The 16,689-nt window shown below is 38.3% G+C and overlaps 1 protein-coding gene across 3 annotated transcripts in view; it reads right to left on the minus strand.

The window, feature by feature from the left end:
• The window catches only part of atp2b4 (ATPase plasma membrane Ca2+ transporting 4), an 86,534-nt gene extending 75,206 nt beyond the window's left edge, over positions 1–11,328 (minus strand). For 2 of the 3 annotated variants that reach the window (XM_089124839.1, XM_039694913.2), the window contains exon 1: positions 10,689–11,327. The gene's annotated coding sequence lies outside the window, so the exon portion shown is untranslated. Of the gene's footprint in view, positions 1–10,688 lie in introns of all 3 variants that reach the window. The other variant, XM_089124838.1, reaches the window with a different exon arrangement.
• Positions 11,329–16,689: the final 5,361 nt, after the last annotated feature.

Consider the following 16,689-nt stretch of genomic DNA (forward strand, 5'->3'; position numbering starts at 1 on the left):
ACGAATTGTGTTCATGAGATCAGTCTGGGAATTAAATATGGGCCAATAATAACAAATAACAATTTGTGACAGTTCGCACAAGTTTTGAGCCTGCAATTACTGACAGTATGTCCCTTTGGCTGTTTAATTCGCCCTTGAAGAGTGTTACCCTTTGAGGCTCTTGCTCATCTGTGGATGTTGAAACATCAACTACCCCAGGCTAATACGGCATTCAATGAATACTTTCTTTTTCTTAAATATATCACAAGTGGGAACATGAGGACTCTCATACGACACACTGGATGCAATCTCTCTAAGCTGCCCTGCTTGGGAATTTTCTCTACAAAGCATGGCCATTGTTGTCATGTTCTTTTTCCATTCAATCTTCCACCCAGGCTCGAGTTATTGACTATGCCGCCCACGGGATAAGGCCAGAAGTGGAGGTTGAACGTGGGACCTGTCGATTGATTCTAACAGTTGTGCGGGGAGACATCAGTGGTCGTTATGTAACTGCCATTGCTGCGTGGGCTGCAGCAGCGCTATCATTCTGAGGAAAAGCTGCCGTCTCATTGAGCAAAGACCAGGTTCTGAACTTGATATATAATCTGAAACTGTATTCAGTCCTCTAAGGCACTGCTTCACTGGAAGTGTAAACTGGGTCCTGCAAACTTGCTTAGCTGCTTTGTGCATCTCCAATTTTGTTTTTATACTAAACATCTTATAAAACCCACACAGTACAAAGAAAAGTGGCTTACAACAGTGTTTTACACTACAGGTCTAATAAGGGACTTTAAGACAGTGGTCTCACAAACCCAGTTCCTGTAGGGCCATCACCCTGCAGAGTTCAACTAAGACTGGGTATCGATACAGATGACCCAATTCGATTTGATTCTCGATTTGATTAAATTTTCATTTTCACTGGCCCCACCACAAAAAAGTAATAAATGAACAAAGTTACAGACTGATCTCATGAAGTAGCATGTGTATGACACGCCAATTCGTGTGTCCATTTTTGGCTCGCCATCAAGATGCATAATCGCTTTTCAGCGTGTTCATGAACGCGGTTGACTTAACGTTATTACTGTATATATAAATATATGACTTACCCCACCCCTAAATCTAAACCTAAACCTAAACGTGACTGGGGTTAATGGCATTTATGACTGTTCCCTTACCATCCTAGGAAAAAAAAAAAAGATCGCTCCCCAGATGTAGATTTTGCTTCGTTTCGCGCGGACATTTGACGCCGTGTACAGACACGCGGAATCACTCGGACATTAATGGCGTAGACATACACGCATACACGTGGATACACGCGGATAGCTCAAAAATGCGTAGAGATAGCACGCCACTTGACTCGAAAGTAGCGTGTATGTTTATGAAAAAGTCATGATGTCATGTTGAAAGTTATTGTTTTTGACAAATAACAATTGTCCTTGTACTATAATAAATAAGACTATGACACCCAAAAAATTTTGCTTACTAGTGCAATTTAACAATTCTCGATTTCAATACCAAAGTATTTTCTACATAAATTCAAATTCAATTAAAAAGTTATAACAATATTATAATACAAAGTGACAAGGTTTCTGTGTATTTTACAGCATTTGTTTGATTTGTTTGAATCTCAGCATTGAGATTTTTTTCTTGAGACAAAACGTACAACATGTACTGTACCTGATATCCAGTATATCCAAATAAATGTCGGAACTGAATAAAATTGCAAGTTTGTGAGTCAAAGTCGAATCTAATCGTGGGATGTTTGTAAATGCCCAGACCTACTATCTAATGCTGATGCAATAGCAAACACATTAAAGACTGTTGGATAACCAGCAATCACACACACTCAAGTATCACTGTATACACTGCATTAAACATCACACAGAAGTGGGAGGGTGAAAAATAAATAGAGACCGGATAGAAGAGGGAGGGGGAACAAGTAATGGAGTGAGTGAATGTATGAGAGAAAAAAAACTTGATGAAGAAAGTGAAAGAACATCTTCATACTATGTGGCTGATGGTAGCTGATGGGTGGTGAAACCAACCTCCACTAGCTCCCAATAATAACATCACAAGTGTGTGAACGAACCAATAAAAAAGCATATATGAAGAGTTCAGATGCAAAAGCCTCTAAGTGCCATTTGAAATTTTCTTCTAAAATGATAATTTTTATCAAGCTTGTATATTTAAGTTCAGTAATTTCACTTAAATGCCTTTTAAGTGAAATTACTGAACTTAAATATACAATCTTGATAAAAATGACCATTCTAGAAGAAAATTTCAAATGGCATTTAGAGGCTTTTCCATCTGAACTCTTCATGTTTTTCCAGCTGAACGAGTATGAGCATCTGTTACAGGGAGGACCCTCTCTTTATCTCTCAGCAGTGATCTTTCTCCTGCCACTACATGCCGAGCAACTTCACATCCACGTTCTGCAGTAACCCACTGCTAATGCAAAATGACTTATTCACCATTTCGCCCAAGCTGAGCCAATGTGACTCGTGGCATCCCTGCAAGGTTCCTTTGGTCGGGCTGTTCTGCTGTCAAACCCAAGCTGACACGCAACACCATATGACAGGGGAGAGGAAAACAAACATGCAGATGCTAAGAACCAACTGACCTCTGTAATCATTACACTGCCACACTTAACCCTGGTATAAATGTTCTCCTATTTAGCGGTGCAACTGTTCTGAGTACAAGCAAACTATAGGGAAAACGATGAAAAATAAATTTGTGTAACACAAAACACATAAAACATCTCAAGAACATGTCCAACCAGGGTCCGAATTTAATTTTTGGCTAACCTGCCACAGGGACTGGTAGATGAAAAAAACCACCAGGCAAGCATATTTTTTACCGACCAAGATAATAAACAGCCTTTTTGTGTCACATTCATTTATATATATTTAAACAGTTTTGTCATTATATTTCTGGGCCCGTATCCATAAAGATCCTCTCAGAAAACTCTCAACTTATCTTAAAACTTTTATGTAGGAGTCTTAGCCTAAGAGCAATTTGGGACTGATCTAAGAGCAACTCTGAGTAAGGAAAAGACAAAAACTCTCATCTTAGTGAGGAGGCAGGGTTGACCACATTGATATGTATGATGACAGTCTTTTGAAGACTGTGATTGGTTGGTTGTTCAAGAAGGAAAAAGAGCAATTTTAAGTATAGTTTACTCACACACACACATTATATTTATGTATTTAAAAAACTTTTTTTTTTTTTTTTTTTTTTACCATGCTGTTAATGTCCTAAGGTATTTGATTGGCTTATAATGATAAAAATTGTTCCACTCTTTCCAAATTACACTGATTGCTGTCTATTTAAGTGGTGGTTTGAGTGTTGGTTTTAATATAAAGTCCGACTGGACGGAAGAACAGTGTTTACTGTTAGCCCAGTTAATGGATGAACACTAGGCCATCATTAAAGAAATTCGGGACAGGTGTCACAGCACAAGAAGCAGACGTGGGAACTTATAGCACAAAATATTAACGGTTCCCCTGCTTGTGTGCACCAGGGAAGCCTGCTATATTGATTAATGCAGTTTTTTGTACCTGCAAGGTGGGAATGTCCAGTGGAAACTAAATGAACTGTGAGACAATAAGAGGTTCTGAAAGTGCTGTAATTGTTTGTGTGAACACTGCTTACAGAAGGTTGTGACAGACCCAAATCACTGCTCTCATTTATAGCGTCTTAAAAACTCATTGTCATCTATTGTCTGCAACACATTTCTTCTCCATCTTCATCTTTCTATACCATTTTCTATCATTTACCATCTCCTCATCCGTGCTCCTAAGAATTGACCGTAAGACCTCTTTTAAGGGTTACCATGCTTTCTGAATTACTTTTTTTTTTTACTAGGATTTTTTCTTTAATTTAAAGAGTAAACGCCCACATTTCTAAGAATTTTCTTAGAATTTTGTCACTGGGAGCTACTTTTTGCATTAAGATTCTTTATGAATACGGGTCCTGATTAGTAACTGAAGGAATGCTATATTTACTTGACCTGTGGAGGGCGGTCTGTTCAGAAGTTGACCACATCATGTTTTTTGATAAATTGCATGGATGCAAGTATGAATTACTGACTGTGAAAAACATGAACTATTGTAATAAGTAGTTATGCCTTCTTCTTCTATGTTCATCTGTCTATAAAATAAAGTACACAACCAAACAATGAAAAAAAGCTTAATAAGTCCATTGTAATTAAGACTGTAACATCACTTACCTGTCGAGAAGAAAGCAGGCAATTTCAGCATCTCTTTTGAATTTTTTTTTCCTGCAATAGCTCTATCCACCTGGAAAAAGCTATCCCTTCAGTAACTCGTGTTTTTTGTAATCTGTGGTCACGTTTCATTTTACAATCTATTTTGGCCTTTTCTGGCGATGAGGATTTGCAATGCAGTCTTTTAAACTTGCCGGGCCGTGAAGCCCCTCTCACTGCTCTGCTCCTCCGTTTCTGCTGCTTTCGGTTACGTCACACTGGCTCTGAACGAAAAAGCGTTGCGGAAATGCAATGGCCTAGTACTTTTTGTCCCTCTCTGCTATTATAATTTTTCAAGATGGCAGAACTACATGGAAGCCTCCGTGGACCTACCCGTCCCATGTATATAAAGATAATAAATTCTTCATTTACGAGGATAAGTCAGATAATTGGCAGAGGTAATTGTACACCATTGAGGACATACAGTAGTAACAGTAGTATAGTAAAGGGGTGATCATCTTCAGCGCGTGCAACTCAGCGGCAATTCACGAATAATAATAACTATGATTGGGACTGTCATATTAATAACATTATTAAGAGAACAATATTGTAATAAAACGTTGTGAATTATTTTGCTTTAGTTGTGTTTTAGCCAAAATTTTTATTTATTTATTTAGATTAAACCCCCTTCTCATTCATTTGGTAAGCAACATGTGCAGCATTGCGCATATAGAGGGTATGCGTGTCACCGTCGGCTGTCGTATGCACGTCACCGTCGGCCGGAGTGCCTGCAGTTACTCACAGTGAGTAGCAAAAAGACTGAGAAAAAAAGACTGATCCACTTGTCGGGTTTTGCTATTACCTCTGAAGGTCAGTATTCCTATTTTTATGTGAAGTCTCCGGGTCGGATTTTCTGCGAAATCCATCGGATGTGACGTCCATCGGATCTGCTGAATCTCGTCAGGCCAAACGTGAATCGATCGACTTAGGACGAAGAGCATTTGAATTATGGAGAGACCTCCACTATTTTTATTGTGAAAATTACAATGTGTGTGAATATTAAACCACAAAAACTATTTAAATACGAATCCTGCTTGCCTTGTTCCTTGTGAATGAATGGTGCAGCCGAAGCGCTGTTTCATTTATCACAAACACACACTGAAGACACTGAAGCACGTGTGACGCTTGCGCTGTTTTTTGCCTATATGAAGACAGAAATGCATGAACTTCCTCTCCAAACTCTAGATCCACTATGAAAGTCACTTTGTGATCATTTAAAGGGCACCTATTATGCAAAATTCACTTTTACATGGTGTTTGAACATAAATGTGTGTTGGCAGTGTGTGAGCAAAACCACCCTAGAATGATAAAAATCCCCTCAGTGTTTTGTTTTTTTTACAATCTCAATAAATTGTATGCACTGTCTCAGAACGAGCAGTTCTAAGATTCAGCGCTTTGTGACATAGAATTGAGCAAGGGGTTTGATTGACAGTGTGGTTGTGGCATAGACCCCGCCCTCTGTGATCTGTACACCATCTTCCATTGTTTCAATGACAGCCAGTAGTCTCCTAGAATCATAAGTGTTCTGTTGTGGATGTAATAATGACATGCATAGTAGTTTTCACTTATTTCTGACATCAGAGCCACTGAAAACACACTAGATGTATTGTATTTTGGAAGTTTAAGTGGCGCCTTCCCTTCGTAAATAAGTTTATGTTTGAGCGAATCATTTTCTGACTGTTTTGTGAACGAGAGTCAATTCAAAGCAGGTCTTGCTTCAGAGTTAATCCTCAAGTGTGGATCGTCGCCTATTGTTTGCGATCCAACGTCACCTCCAGTAAGTGTATTTTATGATTTTTGAGCAAATAGTCAAACAAATGCATCTAAAGTTGTTGTCGTCGTAGGATGTCTGTGTATATAATTTAAACCTTGTTTCTATAGTGTGTAACCACACGTTTATAAATATATATTTTTACAGATATTGTATTAAAAAATGAATATATGTTCTTGTTCTGTAAGTTAGCCATCTTCTCACATTTGCCACAGAAGCACCTGTATGACAAGTAAACATGACGCAACAGGTCCCTCGCATAAATGTAATTTCGCTTGTACGTAGCAAACTTTATCACAGTATGTGTATGTAGTTTCAAAAATTGCGCCAACGTTAGTGTTTGTGTGCGTCAGTGTTGCACATCCATAATTTCAAAGGGGACGTGATTACTCTATAAATATCAAATAACCATACCCAGACGTCCTGGTCCATTCTCATTTGTGTTTATTCTGCCGGACTCTCTTCGTCATCTGGGTCTGATCTGATCAGAGACTATTTATTCCGATTCAAACATGTATGGCTGGATGACATACAAAACAGCGGGTCTCTCACTCTCTCAGCCTTTCTGCTTACAGAATGCCATAGGTATGCAAGTGACGCCCTCATTCAAAGGCAGGGCAGGGATATGCAGCTCATTTACATTTAAGGTCGTACACACCAAAACAGCTCATTTTAAAACAGGCCCCAAAAATGATATGTTCAAATGGTTATAATAAATTAACTGTGGGGTATTTTGTGCTGAAACTTCACAAATACATTCTGGGGACACCCAAGACCAATATTACATCTTGTAAAAAGGGGCATAATTTGTGCCCTTTAACCGCTTCATTTGAGAAATTATCATCATGACATAAACACACAAACTCAAAAGGTCTTCGCGGCAACCCGTCAAAATAAAAGTTCGGTTTAACTTGACAGAAATATATTACTGTTGTACAATAGAATTTAGATATGTCCTAATGTAATAATACACTAACACAAATTCAGTTTTGTTTAAAAAAATTCATAATTTATTTGGATTAAAGGAATAATCCATGTTTTAATTTTAACAGAAATTAAAAGTGCAGAACAAAAGAGTGCCAAAAATGCAAAGAATTTGCATGTCTAGTGTGTTTTAACAAGAATTGGAGTAGGCTATGTCAGAAAAGAAAATGAAGACTCTTTATAGAAAATGTACTCATTTAAACTAATATTTTTATTAAATATAACATTTAATATTTGTGTAATTGAAAATAAAAAGTGGTTCGGAAAAAATGTAAATGGCTAAAATCGGTAACGGCAGATCACACTCAAAGAAAAATCGGAATCGGCCTAGAAAATTGTAATCGGTGCATCTCTAGAAATTACCTTAAAAATTTCAAAAATGTTGGGGACAGAGGACCACCCACTGTCCTCACAAAATCCAGTGGGAAACACAGTATGCAATGGTGTTCTCAATGTAAAAATAGAATTATCTTAATATTAAAAGGACCTAAAATAGGCCTACATGCTTGTAAAGTGTTTTCTTCAGGATACCACCTCCGCCACATTATGTTAACTTTTTACAAAAAAGTTAATTTTATCAGCATCTCAACTCAAGTTCGGTGCTTTGCTGTCAAATGTGCCTTTCTAAGAAATAAACATGTAATATTATTACTTACTGCACTTGTTAATGTAAAAAAAAAATACTTCCATGATTAAATTACCTTTATATTAATAATACCCCCCCATCTGTAGAACTTAGTAGCACCAGTGCTGCTGCTCTCAAATGTTATTCTGGAGCCCTGAGCTATCCCATTTATAGCCAGTATTCACACCATGGAGACCTGAGTCACGGTACAGGGTGATGTTACCACCAGTGCCCATGATCATGTCTGAGGAGGACGGCTGAGCAGTACAACTCTCCCCCTAATTAGAGGGAACAGATGCTCTGCAGGGTAAACAGCTTGATATGCACAACAATAAATTGCATCAGTCGGCTGGAGTAATCACTAGAGAAGAAAACTTCTCAATAGCTCCAAACACCCCCACCCTGCAGGTTATGTAAAGTTTAAAGCATGCACAAGCACACCCACTCACACATAAACTCGTACACAAGTGGTATTGTTCGGCTGTGATATCTGCTTACTGATGTCCTCAAGCTGGTTCTTCATAATTACTAATACATCATCATGGAAAATGGAATGTATTTGTCCAAACCACAACGCTCCACAAGATTATGTGTTTCAAACGATAACTTAAACATAACCTGATCTTTTTGTGGGTCAGAAGTCTTCAAGAGGCCTTCAAGATTACGATTTAAGCATAATGCAAAATATTAGTTTGTACGTTGAATAGTTCACAAAAAAAAAAAAAAAACGAAATAATTTGACCTAAATGTCATTCAAAACCCATTTGGCTTACTTTATTCTGTAAAACACAAAAGATGTTAGTCAGAATGGCAGCCTCAATAATATAGGCTACTTAGTTTTAGCCCAGAACACACCAAGCCGACGTTAAGGCAGTTTTTGTGCGTTGGCCGACCAAGTTTCCCCGGTGTGTTCCGCGCGGTTCCGTGCCGTCGGCGGAAATTGGTCCTCGTTGGCTTTGTTTCGCCCAATTCGACATGTTGAATCGGCATCGAGCCGTCGGGGAAAGAGAGAACTCCGATTAGCTGTTCAACTTAATGAAAGAGTCAGTGCACGAGAATAAAAGCAAAACAGCTAGCAAAGAAGTCAAAACGGTAAAGATAGGGTGTTCTTATGTTACGTCATCTTACCAGAGTGTTCCTTGGCTAATAATTTAATATCAACATGAGAGGAGTGGAATAAAGAAAGTGTTTAGCAGGATTGATATTCAAAACGGTAAGCACACGCTGCTTTGTTTATGGTGCGTGTATCTGCAGCCGGCAGTGTCGGTTTTCCTTTTTGAATGACGAATATAGACTAATATATTGGCAGAAATAGACAGTTGGCTCATACACGCAGGCGCAGAATGCACATTCTAGCTGACAGTCGCCTGTGGTTCTCTCGGTGTGTTCAAGTGCAGCTTTTTACCCCGACGAGAGGTGACAACACAGTCTGCTTTCATTTAATTAGTTCGTCGGCGTCGGCTTGGTGTGTTCCAGGCTTTAAAATACAATGGAAGTCAATGTTGACTGAGGCGTCCCTAATGTTCATTTTAGGCGAATTGACCGTTAGTGTAAATTGCAGGTTCAATTTTTCAGAAAGATAATGCAACGTGCAAACTAATAAAAGATAAGAACCACCCACCATTGTTTTTGTTTGTTTGTTTTACACCAAAATGCTGCATAATATGAAAAGTTGGTACGTTTTACAGTGGTTTTAAGCACGCCCCCTCCCTTCCACTAGGCTGGGCATGACATCATAAAAGGGACTCCAAGCTTTTACTGTCTATGACTGGTCTATGGTCCAAGCAAGCCTAAAGTTACTGTTAGTCTAAACGGCAAGTAGGCTACCATTTATATTGGAGACCTAGCTAGCAAACTACAAACTATTCTTTTTGTGCGCAATGTATGCGTCAAAAACGGGTGAGAGGCTCCATTATGTTTTAGCTGTTCTTGTTGCTTTTCTACAACAGATGAATGAAAAAGTATTAGTTTTTGTTTTATTAGTTAGATATTTCTAGATAGATATTCTAGTTTGAGGGAGTCCCGAGAATAGTTTTATTCTCCCTCAACCAGAACACACAGTGTAAGTGCATACCCGCCTGCGTATGACGTCATCACCTAGTTACTGTAAAAAATAAAAAAAACATGCTAGATTTGAAGAAACCCCAATAAATGTTATTTTAAGACAGACAATTTTTATTACATATTGAGCACTGTAATTTACACAATAAATGGTTGTGGTGGGTTAACCTGCAATTTACACTTTAATATTTCCCCTCAGGCTTGCAGAGGCTAACTACAAGACACCTAAAGCTGACAAAGTAAAAAAAAAAAACCCCGTTGATAACACACAAATCTTAATTTAACCATTATAACGTTACTAATTTTTTAAACATAACACCAACCAGAAAGCCAATGTGCCTTATGTTTTTCTCTTTCTACCACAACTGTGAATGTTTTGTTCAACTCACATGAGAGGGAATCGAAAATCCTCACAGAGAACAAATTGCAGGGTTTCCCCTTCGACGCAATAGCGCGAGGACACACCCAGAGAGGCGCGGTGGACGTTACCCAAGGGGGTGACGTCAGATGAGATGCATCGACTGATTACCTCTTTATCAATCAACTAGAGAGCCTCTTACGCTTTACATGAAATGTACCCGTTTATGTATGGCGAATAAAAATACCATATTAGCTAGTAGTGCGAAAAGTGCACATTTCAACCTTAAATGACTGCACTGACATCAATTACTGTGAAATGGTACAAACATGCGCAAATACATGCATAAATAACAAAATCGTGAACGCTAAGGTTTACATGTCATGTGTTACTGGAATGCCAAAAAATACATTTTCACAGTTGAAGTAGGCCTGCTAACGTAAAAACTGTAAACGATTCAATTTCTCGCCGAAAAGCTGTACAGAAATGAATACTTGCAACAGGCACCAAAAAAAAAAAAAATTGTCTAGTGAACAAACACGGCGCGGCTCTGATGACCGTTTACAATATGGAACATGCACGCGCACACCTGTAGACAGAACAATCAAAGTGAGTAAAATAAAACAGGTAAAAATAACAAACCTACCTCGGGCTGAAGGGTTGTCAAAAAGAGTGAAAGCCGCACATGGGACGTTCCTCCTCGTTCAGTGCATCGAGAAGCGAGCCCTGCTCCTCAAAAACAAGCCTTCTCCTCAAAACTCCCAAAGATTAAAGACGCAAAAGGTCTCTAAGTAAACACTTGAACGGATAGGCAATGTCTTTCGTCGCTTGCGAACCGTGTTTGTTTACTCTGCATCTGGGAACTAACTTTAGAATTGGTGCCAGTCAACCAGCAGAATGGAATTAGTCGCTTTTCCTACATGTAAAATGTGACCTCCGCGTTTAGGCTGAAACCATATAAACTTTTTATATCACGTCGTTGAAAAGTAAGAAGCCCGTCTGCTCGAACCCAATCCAACAGCCTTTTCTCGTCCAGAGAAAAGAGGAAATAATCACAAGAGGGATTGAGGTATGTTCCGCTTTGGCTACGGAACGCAAACGCTAACGTTACAGATCCAAGTTTTATTTGGTTATCTGCTCTATTTGTTGCCCCCCGTTTTACCGCCGGGAAAAGTGCGGATCAACGCAACCTTTCACCGCGCAACGAAAAAAGACAGTTTCAATCACTGGTTGCCGTGGCTGGAAATCGAAAGAGGGAGATAGAGATTCAGTCTGAGGGTTGGGAGAGCTGCGGCGGAGAGGGAGGGACTTGTTGTGTGTGGGATCAGTCATTTAAGGTGGATCACAAGGAAAATTTAAGTAAATGAACGGTCAGATCTTGGAACTCCCAACACATTGACTTGCTGGACAGGCGTAAATTTTAAATAGTACGTGGAACAGAAATATTTGGCGTCTGGCCAAAAGTAGGCTACAAATTTGTTGTAATTTGTAGAATTTGTAATTTGTTGACAATCAGAAGATGATTGTGATTTTCCAGACAGGAATTTTTATTTATTTTTATATTATTTTTTGAATGCAGTTTTGAATTATGAAAAAAAGTGTGTGACTGACACTAGCCTACATAAAGAAACGTAAATAAATGTATAGTCTCCATAAACCCTTCAATGTGATTTTTAAAGCTGTTTAATGAAGGTGATAAGTTTCTACAGAAGGACTATGCTGCAAGAACACATCTTACATCCGGAAGACATTTTTAAGAGTTTTTGCTCATCTGCAATACGTCTATTGGACGTTTCCTGTCAGATGTCAAATAGACATTTGTCTATGTCTTTAAGATGTAATGATTTAGAATGCATGTTAAACTGACATCTTCTAACGTTTTGACATCTGACAGAACGTCCTATAGACGTATTGAAAATGAGCAAACGCTCTTAAAAATATGTCTTCCAGATGTAAATATACAGTAGGCCTAACATCAAATAGGCTTGTGCTTTGGTTGTTCACTCCAGTCCATTAGATGGCGAAAATGCATCTTAAGCTGTTTTGTCATCCATTAAAAATGCAAATTGAGGACTAAAATGATGCCTTCATGTGCTATTAAAAATGCCCTACTTCCTGAAGTTGTGATTGCTTGTTGCATTTAAGTACTTTGTTGTCGGAAAGAACGGGATTCACGGAGGACACCAGATTTATTCTTGCCTATTTATTAAGAAAAAAAATGTATTACAGCCTAAATGATATTTAACATTCTATTCTTACCAAACATTCACCACACTATCTATATAGTCAGCTGACTGACAATTCAGGAATGTCGGTCAACTATACAGGCTATTTTCACTGTGTATAAAACAATCCACTTAAAATGATTATTCATTTACATTTGCACTACATTAATGACAATACGCTGATTTCACACAGCCGCCATTTTGTAATGGCTCCGGTGGGAAGAAAACTGGAAGTGTCACCTTAATCATAGGAGAGTCATGAATGCGATGGCGTATTTGTGTTTAATGTAGAAATTAGTCATTAAAAAAATGTACATACATTTCTATCATACTTTAGACTATATACAGTGAAATTCATTTATAAACAAAATTATTATTATATATATAATTCAGAACGTAAAAAAAAGCAGGAACTATATCCTATATTGGATATTAACCTCCAATAGTGTAAATCGCGGCAGCATTTTAGCATGATACAAGAGAACTGTTGTCAAATAGGCCTACATAGTGGTTTACATTTTGTCCAGACATGTGATCTTATCAGTATTTTGGAACTAAGCTCATTCCGGCTTCCTCACATGATCAGTGGTCCTCAATTGGTACATTACTGTTTAGTAGCCATGGTTACCTATAATTTTATCATTATTGCATACTCTTAAAGGGTGACTGCACCATGTCTTCTGAGATTTCATTGATGTTTTTATTCCCTGGACAGTTCTTTGACTGTTGCATCCATATAATAAGGGCTGAGGCCTTATGAGTTTCAACAATTATTGTGTGATTGCTACTGTTTAGTTTACATAAAAAGCTGTAATCCTTAGAAAAGGAAAACCTCTGCCTTTCTCAAATAAAAGTGCTATTGATGCTTAGCAGATAGGAAATGAAACATGCTAGATAGGGCGGAGCACATGTAATTTAGGGTACCTTTAGGTTACGTTTACCATTGTCAAAACGAACGACTTAAAACTGCTGCCATGTCATTAGATTACTGAGACGAAACAGTATAGACTGAACACGTAATACGCATGTACACAGAGACCATTTTCAAAAACGTGCATTTTGAAACCCGTCTTCAAAAGTTTGTGTTTTCAAGCACCCAAAACGCTGTTGTCGTGTAAACTAATGGCCAAAACGCATTAAAGATTTTACGTTTTTAGTTGTGTAAACAGTGTTGTGTAGACAGGCCTTTAGGCAATGTCCCATGCATGTCAGGTAGATGTGTAGGACACAATGCTACCAACATGGATTAAAAAAGTAAAATTGCCTGCTGATATCATTACTCCAAAAAAAAAAAAAAGTCAACAAATTTCAACCTCTCAGCCCTGATGAAAACCAAAAGGTTGAAAAGTTGCATCGGTGCACGGACGTTTAGTTTTGATCATGTTATAAGATTAGGTTCCCAATGCTGATGATATTGCAACATCAGTTGTGTAACTGTGCAATCATCATTTATTTAGATGCATAACAAACTAAAACTGTGTCGTAATCCTCTTCTCATGCGTCTTGAGCCACCGCTTGAGTTCACAGGCCGAATAACGAGTTGCATAACTAATATCAGTGTTCTTTCAATGGCATCATTTTTAAATCACCTAAAATGATCTGGCTGCATTTGGTTTTCGGTTGACTGTTTACACTTTGCGTCTTTGCTGAAGGCCATTTAAATACCAGTATTTACACATGCAGGCTGTCAATAGATCTAAAGGACTACATTAAGAGAGTTTAGACTCCCAAAATGCTCCTTCTTGGAGAGCAGAAACTTAACATGCATGGTGTGAAGCGAATGGGAAGACATCCCAAAGGATACTGTGTGCCTCATTTGTACTCCTATAACTCAAGGATCTGACTGCAGAATGGCATATTTACATTTGATACAAGTGGTGTTGTGGCAGCAGTGCGGCAGAAGGCTGGAGAATGCAGCCGGCAGCCAATAATAAACCGTTGAAAGTCCTCCTACCAAACACACACAGAATGGATGATGATGAATGACTGCTACAGAGAAGCTGATTGTCAAAGATGTTGTTTAAAGTGACGAGTGCAATGCTTTCTTATGATGTATGGACCGTCACTGCTAATGGGCTGTAAGACGATTCATCTGAACCTTATGGTTCATCTCAGCTGTGCCACAAAAATAGTCTTGTCTCTTTTAGGTCTCATGAACCAGCACTGCAAGGTCAATTAAGTAAACAATTAGGACAAACAGTCCTCACTCTGTTATAGTAATGATATTCATCTCTGTAATGGAGTCTTTTAAACAGATCTCTCCAACAAACAGCCTGCTTTTGCTTGCGCTGTGTTGATTAGAGCTGCTCAAGAAACAACTTTGGAGATATTTAAGTAATGCAGATAAAACTATTGCATGCTTGTTTGTTGTGATATGCAGACGATATGGCAGGCAAGTCCGAGGGCAGAGGAGGCCGACGGCCTATCCAGAGACAAATAGTCAGGGTTGCTTTTCAAATGTTAATGTTGCGGCGCGACGGCAAATCAGTAAAGATAACGCCTTAGGCTTTGATGGCTTTTCTCTCTTTTAATTTTTTTTTGTGTTAGAAAAAAAATCGCTCTTACATCCCCGTTGGCCAAAGATTAGAGAAATAAAATTGTGGACTGTAATAGTGCAGGGCCATGAGTACTGAGCAGGAGAACATAAAATCAGTTGAAATGAACACTTTACATTTACAGTGATATCCTCTTGGTGTTTTTTTTTTTTTGCAACATTCAGTAGGCCCATCTAAAATTATAATATCTAAACGAAATGACTGCATGGGTTATTTTTTTTAAATTACATTCTAAATACATGTAAGCCTATTATTTCTAAACCACATTTGTTTAATTGCCATATACATTACATACATATACGCATACATACATAGACACTTTTTATTTTTACATTTTACAACCAGAACTATACCATTGCCTTGCCACAAGGTCAAATTCTGATAAGATTCTAATTGACCTTAAAGGAGAACTCCGGCGCAAAATGAACCTTTGGTCTAATAAAACATCGGTACCCAGTCAATCGTTCTCTGAGATTTGTTTTCATGATAATCGAATTTAAAGAGTTTTATCTCTAAAAACTGTTTAGCGTATAACGCTACTGGGGACATTTACTAAGGAAAAAGAAATCGCTAGTTTATACCACTAACAAGGCTCAAAATAGCCCCACACTAACACAGTAACATAATAGCCGCTTTCCGACCGGAGGGACTTTTGCAGTTCCTAGAATCTAACGTTCCTATAACCCTTTTTTTCTCGTGTTCCGACAGGACTAAATTGGGGATTTTTTAGTTCCTCAGACCGTAGTTCCTATAACTCTTTCAGTACCTAGTCTAGAGCGAGGACTTTTTAGTTCCCTTTCCCCAGGTCTACGTTGATTGGTTCAACTTATAAGTCATGCCCACTGTCAACACGGAACTTGTAGCGCGCTGTGTGCCATACGCTGTGTGTTTTTGCAAAACATTACAACGAGGATTAAGACAAACATAACGCATTCAACCAGCTAATTGCTAATGCTAGCTAAACTTACCCCTTGTTTTGTTTGCCTCCTGCGCTCTGCTCTTTTATCTTTTTCCATCATATTACTTAATATCATATTACGCTGGAGCCTTCATCTCCTGTGTTTCTCTGTACAGAACTCAAGCATAATCTTTAAACGCCGCCGTTCGTAGAACAGGAACATTGCAATAGCCTCCTCCATGCTGGTTTGTCGTTGTTGTATGTGGCCCCGCTACGTCCAGTGATGACGCTATAAAGACCGTCGCCGTGCTTCTGAGTTTGGGGGAGAGTAGTTCTTAGAACTGTTTAGAAGTGGATAGTTCCCATAACTAAGTTCCTGTAACTACTTGGTTGGAAAGCGGCTAATGAGGGTCCCTAAAACGAAGCATTGAGAACTTTGTAAGTGTACAGACCGCTTAATAAGAATATACTTTATAAAGACAGTTCACTTCGTGTATACAGACAGGAGCATTCTTAGAAAATAGTTCACTCAGCACGACGTTCGTGGTTTGACTTGTCGTGACTGTTTTCCAAGATGGCTCCTGTCTGTATACACGAAGTGAACTGTCTTTATAAAGTATCTTATTAAACGGTCTGTACACATACAAAGTTCTTAATGTTAGTGGTATAAACTAAACTAAGTTAATGCCCCCATTACTAGCGTTATATGCTAAACAGTTTTTAGAGATAAAACTCTTTACATTTGATTATCATTGTGACAAAGTCCTAATTTACCCCTGATGGCAGTGTAGGCCCCTGTGTTTGTTTGGTTTTAGATCATTTCTATAAATGTTTGTTTCTCATTATTTGGTAAATTTTTTTCTAGTCTGAGGTGCACATTAGACTGGTAAAAAAAAAAACACCAAGAGATTTATTTCTTTATTTTCTTTATTTGGTATTTACATAAGTCATTAGTTTTATCCTCATTTG

The sequence above is a fragment of the Pimephales promelas genome, chromosome 21 (genome assembly GCF_988280905.1).
Source record: "Pimephales promelas chromosome 21, fPimPro1.hap1.1, whole genome shotgun sequence".
Classification (NCBI taxonomy): domain Eukaryota; kingdom Metazoa; phylum Chordata; class Actinopteri; order Cypriniformes; family Leuciscidae; genus Pimephales; species Pimephales promelas.